This window comes from Miscanthus floridulus, chromosome 1 (assembly GCF_019320115.1).
Source record: "Miscanthus floridulus cultivar M001 chromosome 1, ASM1932011v1, whole genome shotgun sequence".
Taxonomy (NCBI): Eukaryota; Viridiplantae; Streptophyta; class Magnoliopsida; order Poales; family Poaceae; genus Miscanthus; species Miscanthus floridulus.
The window spans coordinates 133,731,218-133,744,047 of record NC_089580.1 but is presented as its reverse complement, the minus strand read 5'-3'; positions in this window follow the sequence as shown (position 1 = coordinate 133,744,047).

Sequence of the window (12,830 nt, the reverse complement as noted above, 5' to 3'; positions counted from 1 at the left end):
AGGTTTCCATAATAAATTGAAAGTTTGGCGAAGAAAGTTAAGGTAGGTTGGAGGTTTAGGGACTGGAGTGGCGCTGCAGTGCAGGGGTACAACATTATCGAAGCGCATTTGCTCTCTGGCCTCTGGCTACCTCACCGGGCGCTGCTCCGCCGTTTCCATTTGACATGACATCGATTCTCTTTTGGATGGTATGGTATTATCCTCGTTAATTGAATTAGGCATCACGTCCTTGATTCTTTTCGATCCGGTGGTCCCCATTATTACTTGAGTTGAAAATTGCACTGAACAACGATGTCAGCCTTTTCTTTCTCGTGCATACAAGTTAAAAGTATTTGTTTGTGCCTTTGTGCATCTGTTTGATCACTACTGCGTGTCTAGCTGCCGTATATATCTTACATTCTTTTTATAGCAATGCGCTTGCAAAATCCAATACTGTAACATCCGTAGCTTCAGCAAACTCGCAAGAAAACACATTCGCCTAGCCAGCCAGCTGTAACTTCACTTTCTCCGACCCCGGCCCAGTACGTACGTGGAAGTTTTGCATGTTCCATCTCACCATATCTAGTGTGCAGAAACGTGTGCGTGCAACATTTGTTTTGTGATACTGAAACTCCAGTTTAACAGTAAAGGGTGGATTGCAATTCCTCCCCTTCTTTGTGCAAGTATGTCTTTATGTTTATTTTAGGTTCTGGGCAAAAGTGGCAACTTACTCGTGCATTTTTGTACAGCTAGATAGGGCCACATGCACGATAAATGTAGTAGCCTTTAGTCTACTACTACTGCACCGCCACACCATGCATGCATATCACTGCAAAAGCAAACAAGCATGCACTGATGCATGGCGTGGGTCACACTCACTCACACTACAGACGAAAGGAAAAATAAGCAGTGCCGATGCGCAAAGAAAGAAGGTGGTGCGTGGTGGACGATGGGCCCCAAGGAGGCTAGCAGCAGCAAATAAGCCCATGCGCCATAACAGAGAGAGATCCTGCTGGGCAAAGTGCATCTTGATCCTTGTGGGTGAAAAAGGGAAGGACCAAGTTGCTTGCATTGTGTCTATCAGTGTCTCTCTCTCCAAGCCTAGCTCCTCCATCTCCATGCATGCATGCGTGCATGCCCTGCAGGTGCCCAACATCTCGATCTCTCAAATAAACCTAAAAAGGGGCTCCCACTACCTCCTGTTACCATGCTCTGGGCTCCCATGCATCCCGGCCGGGTATCGTGGTCCAAGCTCTAGCCCACCTGGGCACCCAGCCAGCGATACATCGCGTTGCTGTTGCTACCTAGTGCGAGGTAGAACCTCGAAAGCGAGCCCTCCCTTACCTTCATGGTGATATGATGATTGCTACACTTGCCCGGTAACAGTACGTAGCATGATTTGTATCTAGAAAGATGAAAGGGCGTCCTCTAGTAGTAGGCAGCAATATTTTCCTCCATAAAATATCCATTTCCGCGGAACATTCATTTAGTCCTTTTTTTTCGCTAGCTGCTCTTTCACCTACGATCATTAATTATCAGTACCCGTCCATTTTTCGTAATTTCATATGAGCACTACATATGTATTCTCTGTACCTATCATTATGTTATTTTCTCCATATAAATAACGGTGTGTTTGGTTCTAGGGATGAGGTGGCACTACCCCAGATCTGGACATCACTGTCGATTCAAAAACCCCCTTCACTGCCGGATTTTGAACCGACAGTGGCTTACCGGCAGTGATGGGGGGTTGACATCACTGTCGGTTCTTAAAAACCGACACTGATCTACAGGAAACAATGTCAGTTTCTTGCTCCACCCGACAGTGTCTAATTGAACAACACTGCCGGTTTATAGTCCTAACCGACAGTGATGGTTGCTTCAAGAGTGTCGATTCATGGCTCAAGCCGACAATGTTGAGCTAGCCAACACTGTCGGTTCATGGCACAAGCCGGCAGTGTTGAGCTAGCCAACACTGTCGGTTGATCGGCAGTGTTGAGCAAGACAACACTATGGGTTTGTTGATAACCGGCAGTGTTTTGCAAGACAACACTGTCGGTTTATTGATAATCGGCAGTGTTTTGCAAGACAACATTGTCGGTTCGTTGCTAACCGGCAGTGATGGCCCATTCGCATTTTATTGTTTTATAATTGATTTTAATTTATATTTTTTCATGGAATCGGGTTTCGCTTTATATACGCTACGTAGACGACATGTCCATCAATATTAAACATTACAAATGTTACGGTTACAGTTCAAATGTTCTTATCCAGATCTCGATCCCTCAAAATAAAAAAAATGTTTTCGGACTTCTTACAATAATCTGGCGAGCCGCTCTGGGCCATACTGGTCATTGTACCTCACCGATTGTGCAATGGAAAATACTCTATCTTTTTTCAATACCTCGGCTAAGATGAATTTTGCGAGCTCCGATTGCAGTGCGACGATCTCCATGTCTAACAGCCTTTGGTGGTTATATTTCTTGCGCTGTCATTCAAAAAAGATGATATCCAAAGAGAAACAGTAAATTATTTTGTTGAATTATTAACAGTCATAAATGAAAATGGGGATTATACACACCAACTTATCGGCTTCTTCTGATTTCCCGCCGATGTAGCGAAGCATTGCCCACATTACATAAAACCCGCATTCATTGTTTCTCGCCGACTGTGACAGGTACTTCCCCTCCATTTCGACAACCTTGAATGGGATCGGCGTCCCACCGAAATGTCTTCTTCGGACACTGAGCAACATTAAAGGGAGAAACATTAGAAAGCGGTATGTATGATTAGAAAATAATATATTATTAGGATCGCTTACTAATTCAACACTGCCACCAGTGCATCCAGATGATGAAATAGTTTTTTTCTTCGAGTCCCACACCTCGATCAAATTTTTGACAAGATTGACACAAATGAAGATGAAATGGTTGCTACAATCACAGAATCCTAATTATCGAATAATCTTAACGAAAAAAGAAGCATAAAATTAAAAGCCGAGAACACATACTCGCAGCTGTAGGCTAGAAGTATGTGGGTTTTCTTCTTCATCGTGAATTCATCGAAAACAACAATCAATCTCTGTTTTAGGTCTTCCACGTCACATTCATAGAGGCCTAGACATGTCCTCTCATTGACTCGCAAGGGGTCCAAGAAACCTATGTAATCCCATTTGCTTTTTAGAATGCAAAATTTTGTTATACACCTACATAAAATCATGGAAAGTGCTCAAAAGTTAACAATTTGTCTCGAGAGAGTAGTTAATTGTAATATCGTGCGTGTAGGGTACTTACATAGTCTACAGCGTCAACATTTGAACATCGAGAGAGCGTTTTTGGTATAGCTGGAACAAGCACTCCCACTCGATATCGAACTTCTCTTCTTCAGGATAATGGAAAACATGTGGCGAACAGATAATAACCTCAAAACCAAAGTTGTCTGTCTGTGTTGCTTGAGCCATGTAATATTCATGCAACTGGCGCATATATGTTGTCAAATTTTTATACTCGTCATCGGGAACCAAAAGATTGCCCCTTTCATACTTCATTGCCGGTGTTCCCGTCCCTTGTACATCATAATAGATGTTCACGGCCTCTTCCATGGTTAATTCTGGGTTGTCTTCGACGTACTTCTGTATGTTCCTTAAATCTTTATTGTGTATTTCTTCGTCTCTTGTTGTAGCGTATTTATTCTGTGTTTGCCTTTTGAATTCAGACTTCAATAAATACGAAGGCAGTGAGGCACAGAGATTGAAGAAACTAACACAATCTTCCTTCGAGATGTGTGCTGTAAATTTTTCTTTCATCAAGGTGGTAACGCTGCCACTGAATGGCCTTTTTCTTTTCTGTTGGTCCACTTTGGGAGCATTAGCGACCGAATCCAAGGACCTTTTCTGCGACTGCGAGGATGTCCTTGATCTTGTTTTGGGCTGAGGTGGAGGAGGAGGAGGAGGATGAAGACGAGAATTCTATTTTTCCGACGCTGATGAAGATAGAGGAGGAGGAGTCTCTTTTCTCAGGGCTGATGAAGATGGAGTCGGACGAGGAGGAATAGAAGGAGACCTCTGTCTTTTCGGGGGTGATTGCTCCGGATGAGGAGGGAAGTGATCTCTGTTGGGAGATGGTGAATGATCATCGTGGGTGGACGAAGACTCGCAGTCGTCCTCATCATCAGAGGACAATTGATGGTCAAGCTTAATGAAGCGCTTGCGCCAAGCCACTTGAGAGCCCTTGTTTTGACTAAGTTTCGGCCTGTCTTCCGCTACAGGGTACTCAATGGGTATCTTATTAAATTTCTTATCAAGTATTCTATCAATGGTGACGCGAGCGTACCCCTGTGGAATTGGGCGGCCATTAATTGTCCCATCTCCCATAGGCCAAGCCTGGCCAAGCGCCACCTTGTCCTTTGTCCATTCCTGACAGATGTACAACTTGACATTGACGGGTTCAGTGATGCCGTCCACCGAATGAGGCACATTCGCCTCTTCTTCGTCGAGCGGGGTAGATCTGCAGCTGCTGCGACTCCTAAACTGTGGGCTAAAGGCAGTAGGAGTAGGGTTTTGTGGTACTCCTGACCCCTTGGATAGCAAAATTTGCTCGACTCGTGCTTCAACAGTCGCCTCAATTCGTGCTTCCATTCTGTCTTCCATCTCTTTTAGTCACCTCAAATACTCTGCCTCCTGTTTCGCTCTACCCCTCGAGCGGCTTCGGTAAGTGTTAGATTCTTAGGGGAATGCTAGTTTCCAAGGAACAACACCGGTTCCTCTAGTGCGACCAGGGTGCTCCTTGGTTCTAAGTGCTTGGGTGAGCACGTCTTTCTCCCTATTAGAAGTGCGAGTCCCTTGCCTTACCTCCTCAGTTACCTGGGAGATCCTCTGGATGAGTTCGCTCGTGGGTTCATTTGTGGAGCTAAAGCTCCCATCCTCGGCGTGCCGTACATTCCTCCCCATATAGTATAATACCGCTCAGAGTCTTCAGTCTAACTATAAATCCCCCAACCATCGGCGCGAGGTTCTTTCACAAGTATCAGTGCAGGTAAGCATCTTTCCAAATTAGTGATACTTTGGTCTGAAACTTACATGGTTGGTAGGGGCAAATATGCATCTCATACTATCCCAGGAAAGTGACATGCAAAAACTCATAATAAGATAGGATTGTTGAAAAATATTTCTAGTTTAATGCACAAGGCTACATAACTATGTATTACTTGTAATCTTGCATAAGTTAATAATTATGCATATTTATGCTGATAGCATGGAGAATTCCATGACAAGTTTGGACATATATTAGTTCTATAGGTCTAAAGTATATAAACTCCATCCTCACATCCAAAAACATTGAGCATTGGTGGCACAGTTCCAAAAACATTGAGTATCCGCCTGATGGGAGCGCAGTTGCAATTGCAAGCTACGAGGTGAGGCCAGCCATTGGTTTCACATATGTATCCAGCCAAGCTCCAATGATGCACAAGATGGTTTCACAGAGAAAATATAAGTTTGTTTCACAGAGAAAATGCAAGTATTCCGAAAACAAACTACCATTAACGTTCAGAGAGCAATTTTTGTCAAGTATTATGAGTCCCTGCTATGTTTATCCTAGTAACTAAAAATAAAATTATGCTTTTGTTCTTATTAGTATACTGATGAATAGAACTGAGCAACGTGCTACTAAGGAACAATATACTACTTACTAGCAATGCGTCCAGAAACACAAAGAATCAGACAGCACACACTGTGTGGCAAACCTAGGTTCTAGCATTCACAACTGCATGATCAAACTATATGACAGCACACACTGCATGATCAAACTGATTCAAGTAAGCAGTTGTGGGATATTTCATCAGACACGTAGCGGGTAGTGAGCCACGCACTCACCGTGGGGGTGGGAAAGCAACTGTCCGCGCGCTCCTAAAGGTCTCAACGGTGGGACGGACGACGCGGTGCTCCATACGGCACGGTGCTCTGGCTTGGGGCGGTGGACGGCGTGGGGTGGTGCTCCGGCGTGGGGTGGTGCTCTGGCGGCGTGGGGGGAGGGGTTAGCGTGGGGTTGAATTGAATTGGGATAATTTCAACCCGTGCCACTTTTATAGCAGTAGCTCATCACAGCCGGTTCTGCTTGTAAACCAACAGTGATGGGGCACATCACTGCCGGATCACTACCCAACCCGACAGTAATGTGCTGTAGCAGTTATGTGTTAGGTAGGATAAGTTTCCATTTTCTTTCGAACTCCTCCTACTGGCGCAACGGTTAAGACCCCTCAACTTAGCCCCTGGGACCCGTGTTGGAGTCCTAGGCGGCTTAAATTTTTTTGTTCTATTTTATAAATTATTAATTTATTTCGGGAAATAGCTCATCACTGTCGGTTTTGCTTGCAAACCGACAGTGATGGGGTACATCACTGCCGGGTCACTCCCCAAACCGGTAGTGATGTTGTGTAGCAGTTAGGTGTTAAGTCAGGTGTTAAGTAGGATAAGTTTTCGTTTTCTTTTGAACTCCTCCTAAGGGCGCAACGGTTAAGACCCCTTAACTTAGCCCCCGAGACCCGTGTTCGAGTCCCAGGTGGCCCAATTTTTTTTGTTCTATTTTATAAATTATTAATTTATTTCGGGAAATAGCTCATCACAGCCGGTTTTGCTTGCAAACCGACAGTGATGGGGTACATCACTGTCGGGTTATTCCCCAAACCGGCAGTGATGTTGTGTAGCAGTTAGGTGTTAAGTAGGATAAGTTTTTGTTTTCTTTCGAACTCCTCCTACTGGCGCAACGGTTAAGACCCCTCAACTTAGCCCCCGAGACCCATGTTTGAGTCCTAGGGGTCCCAAATTTTTTTGTTTTATTTTATAAATTATTAATTTATTTTAGAAAATAGCTCATCACTGCCAGTTTTCAAAGATAAACCGACAGTGATAACCAGTATCACTGTCGGTTTATTCTCATCAATGCCGATTTTTTGAAACCGACATTGATGTTTATATATATTAAAATTTTTCTTTTATATACTGAATAAATAGAAGCATATGTATTCTTATGTCAAAATGGCTTGAAATTTTTTTGGCAAGCTTGTACACCCAAATTAAGACCCCACACAGGATCTTAGGTTTTTCTGATCAGTTTTTTTATTTATTATATTTTTCTGTGTGCTGAATGAGACAAAAGAGGGTGAATTTCATCTTGGACCCAATAGATTTTTTCATCCACCTCCAGAAAATTCTTATCCCTATGGCACATTAGAGACTGTGTAAAAGTTTGGCACCATTCCTGATCTTTTCGTGGGTAGACTCAGTTCAACCTATAATTAATCGGTGTCGTCGTGCGGAATGTGAAGCATGTATACTACGCCTATGTCAAAATGGCTTGAATTTTTTTGGCAAGCTTGTACACCCAAATTAAGACCCCACACAAGATCTGAGGTTTTTCTGATCAGTTTTTTTTATTATATTTTTCTCTATGCCAAAAGAGACAAACGAGGGCGAATTTCATCTTGGACTCAATAGATTTTTTCATCCAGCTCCACAAAATTCTTATACCTAGGGCATATTAGAGCCTGTGTAAAAGTTTGGCATCATTCTGGATCTTTTCGTGGGTAGACTCAGTTCAACCTATAATTAAACGGTGTTGTCGCGTGGAAATTCAATTAAACCTCAGAAAGTAGCAAACCATCTCCGAAAAATCCCAAACTTGGTGTTTCCTTCACACGTGGCACGTGCAAGCCTGAGAATAATTTTGAGACCAATATGACACCGGAATGTATATTTCTAGTTGCACAACAAATGTTACACGAATTACATGCATGACAATAATTAAATACACAAAGCCGTACATATTAAAATTAGAACCCAATTAAACTACGATATTGAAAACCTAGCTAAATAAACATTAATTACTATCGGAATCATTATCGGGATCGATCGGGTCACGCACATTAGCATGCCTCTGTAGCCATATATGGTAATTGATGTCACAGATTATGTATCCGCTTGTATCGATGAAGTCCAATGCCCGTATGAGTGCACTCTTTCGTGCCTCACAATACCAAAAGAATGGTCGGCCATAGATGTAACCTACTGAACGACCATTGCCCCTGTTAGTAATGCTTATGCAGTACTGGCGTCCTTCTATAGTGAGTTGGCCGAGGTTTCTATTGCAGAAGTCCCAATCGTACCCGAGTTGCTCCATAGCTTGGTCTAGAATGGCCCACAAGCCACATGCAGCACAGATAAGGTCCTGGAGCGCAATCTGCATACGGAGAAAAAGAAAAAAAAATAGAGAATGTTACTACAATAATAAACAACAAATAACCACGACTCAGGTATAAGTGACTATTTTACCACATCCGCATGGTTGTAGCTCGCAAACCATTCGCTTGCTTGCAGGACGGGGATATCACCAGCATTCAAAGCAAGTGCCTTGAAGTGCGAGAAATCAGGCACATCATAGCAAATACGTCGAAGTGCCTCTAAACAGATGTGCACGACACTTAATTGGGCGCTTATCACATCTGGGCTCTGTATTCCCGTCCCGTGGATATGGTTCTGATGATTTGAACCCCTCACAGGGATGAAAAAACTGAGTTCACACGTCCATAGCCAACCACTTGCATTAGATGCCGTGTTCTCGATGATGTCCAAGATAAAGAACCAGCTAAGTGCTGTTCGCATCCAATCTATTGGGGATATAGTCTGCGACATATATGCATGCAACAATAATATTAAACTAATTATACTTATTTGTTAGCATAAAAAACAAAAGATATTGGAAAATATTTCATACAATAGCTAGAATAGGGAACCGTGGAATGGCCACATTAGAAGCGAATGGCTCATCGCCAGGGTGGAAACCTGGTTCTTGTGGTGGGGGAGGTCTGTTGTTCATACCACCTGATCGATAAAATGCAAAAAAATATAAACATAAAATATATGCACAAAAAATTCTTCTAAGTAAAATTTGGCAACATAATTAAATATAGATCGAATGCAAGGAATAAGAATATATATAAATGTAGAATACAAAGAAAAATGAATATAAATATAGATCAAATGAATATAGATAGAATGTTGGAGAAGACAACATATCAATACCATTGAAAAATGCAGGAGCCATGACCAAATCACGTAGAGAGAAAGTGGATGTCTTGAGAAGTGAGAGTGAAACGTGAGAAACGAGACTGAGAGAGTTCATGGGTGGGTAGGATAGATGTATGTGGCCGGTAGTTTATTTTATATAGGGGGCATGAACATCACTGTCGGTTTGTTGTGAGAGGAAAACATTGTATCATGGCTGATAAGGCCTGGCTGTAACCAACATGCATGGAGAGGCTAGCTCCTGGCCGAGGGCCATTTTATAGGGGCTAGCAGTCGTGGTATATTTTTATTTCTGAACTAAAGTTGTTAGGGTAGGTGGGAGCAGTGTTCCAACTGTTGTGGTCATGGGAGCACTGTTGGCATGTGAGGAGCATCTACATATCACTGTCGGTTTTAGTTTAAAAATCGATAGTAAATTGGGCCTTCTGTGTTGGTTTGAGCAACCGACTATGATAGAAGCTATCACTGCCGGTTTTAAAACTAATACCGGCAGTGAAGGGCCCTGCCGCCATCTTTCAGTAAAAAATATAAAAAGTTTGGCCCGCCTGAGATTTGAGCGCGGGTCGCGGGGTCGAGAGTGCGCGGCCTTAACCGCTGAGTTAGGATAGGGAGTTCGGTTAGAATGGTTTTATTTTTTTCTTTTGTCCCATCGTAATGCACTACTAAATAATAAATGCAAAATCAAAAAAATTTGGCCCGCCTAGGATTCGAGCGCGGATCTCAGAGTACAGAGTGCGCAACCTTAACAGTTGAGCTAGGATAGGGAATTCGGTTAGTTTGCTTTTCTTTATTTATTTATTAATAGAAATAATGCAGTTAGTTTATATTCTAAAATAAGACAAAAAATTGTGTCTTGATTATTTAATTCTATGATAATTAATTAATGGTCTATAATTATCAAATAAGAGTGTTTGTGAATATCATCTTAATATTTGATTATATAGTCAATAATTAAATTATAGAGATGCGCATAAAATATAAATTAAATATTCAGTACGAATTACTGATACAACGTCTGCATAATGATTACATAGTTAACAATAATCTAACTATCTTTAGGTGCATCAACAATGAGGGCCTCATTGTGATCAATTCATATGTAAGCAGGTTCGTCACCCTCTTGAAGGATAGGTAGGGGTACGTTCGCCACGAATGGATGCATTTCCTGATAGCCCCTATAGTCTTCTTCGTCCGTCACTCTATCGACATCGACAATCTTTATTTTCCCTTCTAGGACTACTTTTAGCCTTCCTTTTGTCTTGTTATCCCTTGCATAGAAGACTTGCATAACATCTCTTGCAAGGACGAAGGGGTCGTCTCTGTATGCGGTCTTAGTGAGATCAACAGTAGTGAACCCTTCGCTGTCAGTGTTGATTTCCTCGAGCCAGACCCACTGGCAGCGAAAAAGAGTTGCCTTTAATGGACCATAGGCTAGCTCCCATATCTCCTCTATGAAACCATAGTATGTCGCCTGCACATTGCTGTTTTCGTCGTGAGCATCAAAACGAACACCACAATTTTGGTATGTGCTCTTTCCATCTTGCTTTTTTGTGTAAAATATGAATCTATTGATCTCATGCCCTTGGTACTTAAGATATATACTTGAAGGCCCCTTGGCTAAGGCATCTAGTTGATTACCCAACTTTATTCCAAGCAAGCGATGTCGCAACCAGCTGATAAATTTCTCCTTATGTTTTTTATCCAGCCAAGCCTGTGACCTGCTCGGATATAGAGTTTGCAACGATTGCCTATGCTCATCAACGTATGGCATCACACCCTCGGCTTGCTGGAGAACAGCGAACTGTGCGTGTCTGAAATAAACAGGGTCGTCTACTATAACAGATTTCTCCCCGATCATTCCTTTGCCATGTAGTCTTCCCTCGTGATGAGATTCTGAAACTCTGACCCTTTTGATGTCTAGATAATATGTGTAGAACTCAATGGCCTCCTCCGTTGACCATCCTTCAACTATGCCCCCTTTGGCCTGAATCTGTTCCTAACATACCTCCTGAAAACTTTCATCAATCTTTCAAAAAGGAACATCTGATACAGGTACATTGGGCCAAGGGCTCTAATTTGGTCAACAAGATGAATGAGTAGATGCAATGAGATATCAAAGTAAGTCGGCGGGAAATGCATCTCAAGCCTAACGAGAGTTTCGGCTATGTCCTGCTGCAGCTGCTCTAGCGTGGACACATCAATGACCTTTTTTGAGATCGCGTTGAAGAATGAGCAAAGCTTTATGATTGGGGCACGGACCTTTGGGGGGAGGATACCACGCAGGCCAACAGGGAGCAGCTGAGTCATAATGACATGACAATCATGGGCCTTCATAGGGCCATAGTTGAACTTGAGTTCTCTCATGTTTACTAGCCTCTTCGGGTTCGCATAGTAGCTCGTTGGGACTTTGAGTTCAATGAAGAAAGAAATAAGTGCATGCTTTTCTTCCTTCTTCAATATCCATGACGCAACCAGAAGTTCTAACTGGCCATTCTCTAGCTCCATGGGATGCAGCTCCTTCCTGATTCCCAAGTGTTGCATGTCCAGGCGTGTGGCTAGTGAATCCTTTAATGTCCCCCCGGTGTCCATCAAGGTGTTAAGAGTGTTAGCGCACACATTTTTAGTGATGTGCATGGGATCAAGACAGTGGTGTACACTCAGAAATGGCCAGTAAGGTAGTTTCTAGAAAACCATTTTTTTTCTTCCAAACGCTCCCATCAGGCGCTGCTACTGCATTGTCCCCCTTCCCAAGGACAACCTCCAGTTTGTTGAGTTCTCAAAGTATCGTAGGCCCGTCTCAATATTTTAGAGCTAAGCATTTCTCAATAGTACCGTTGAAATCTTTTCTGTTCCTGCGGTAAGGGTGATCCTTAGGTAGGAACCTACGGTGTCCCATATAAACTATCTTTGAGCTATTTGGCAGATTTACCGCATCGGTGTCGTCCAAGCACTCGACACATCCAGTATAGCCTTTTGTCTTCTCTCCGGACAACGAACCTCGACCTGGTAGGTCAGTGATTGTAGCGATAAGTACTCCCTTAATCATGACATGTTCCTTTTTGTACCCGTCCCAAACATTCGGCACACCCTTTTCAAACATCTCCACTAGTTCATCGATCACTGGTTCTAGAAACACATCGATGTCATTCCCAGGTTGTCTTGGCCCTTGGATCAGTAGTGGCATCTAGATGTATAACCGCTTCATACAGACCCAAGGTGGAAGGTTGTATATACATAGCAACACTGGCCAGGTGCTATGATTGCTTCTAACTTGGTCAAAAGGATTCATCCCATCTGTGCTCAAAGCAAACCAAAGGTGCCTTACCTCTCCACCGATGTCCTTATAGAACATAGTATTGACAGTCCTCTAGTCATGCCCATCGGCGGGGTGCCTCATCATTGTATCTTTCTTACGCTCTTCGCCATGCCAGTGCAATAGCTTGGCTGACTTTGCACATACAAACAACCTATGCACCTGGGGAGCTATAGGGAAATACCAAATGACCTTTATGGGACCTCCTCAGGTCTTGGTACCCTCATCTGATGGCCCTTCCTTATACCGTGGAGCTCCACACTTTGGGCACTTGTCCAAGTCTTTGTATTTTTCTCCACGGTACAATATGCAATCATTGGAACACGCGTGGATTTTATCAACCTCGAGGCTGATGGGGCAGATCATTTGCTTGGCCAAGTATGTCTTTTCTGGCAACTCGTTTTTTTCTGGGAGCATTTTCCTTAATATAACTAACAACTGATCGAAGCCTTTATCGCTCAA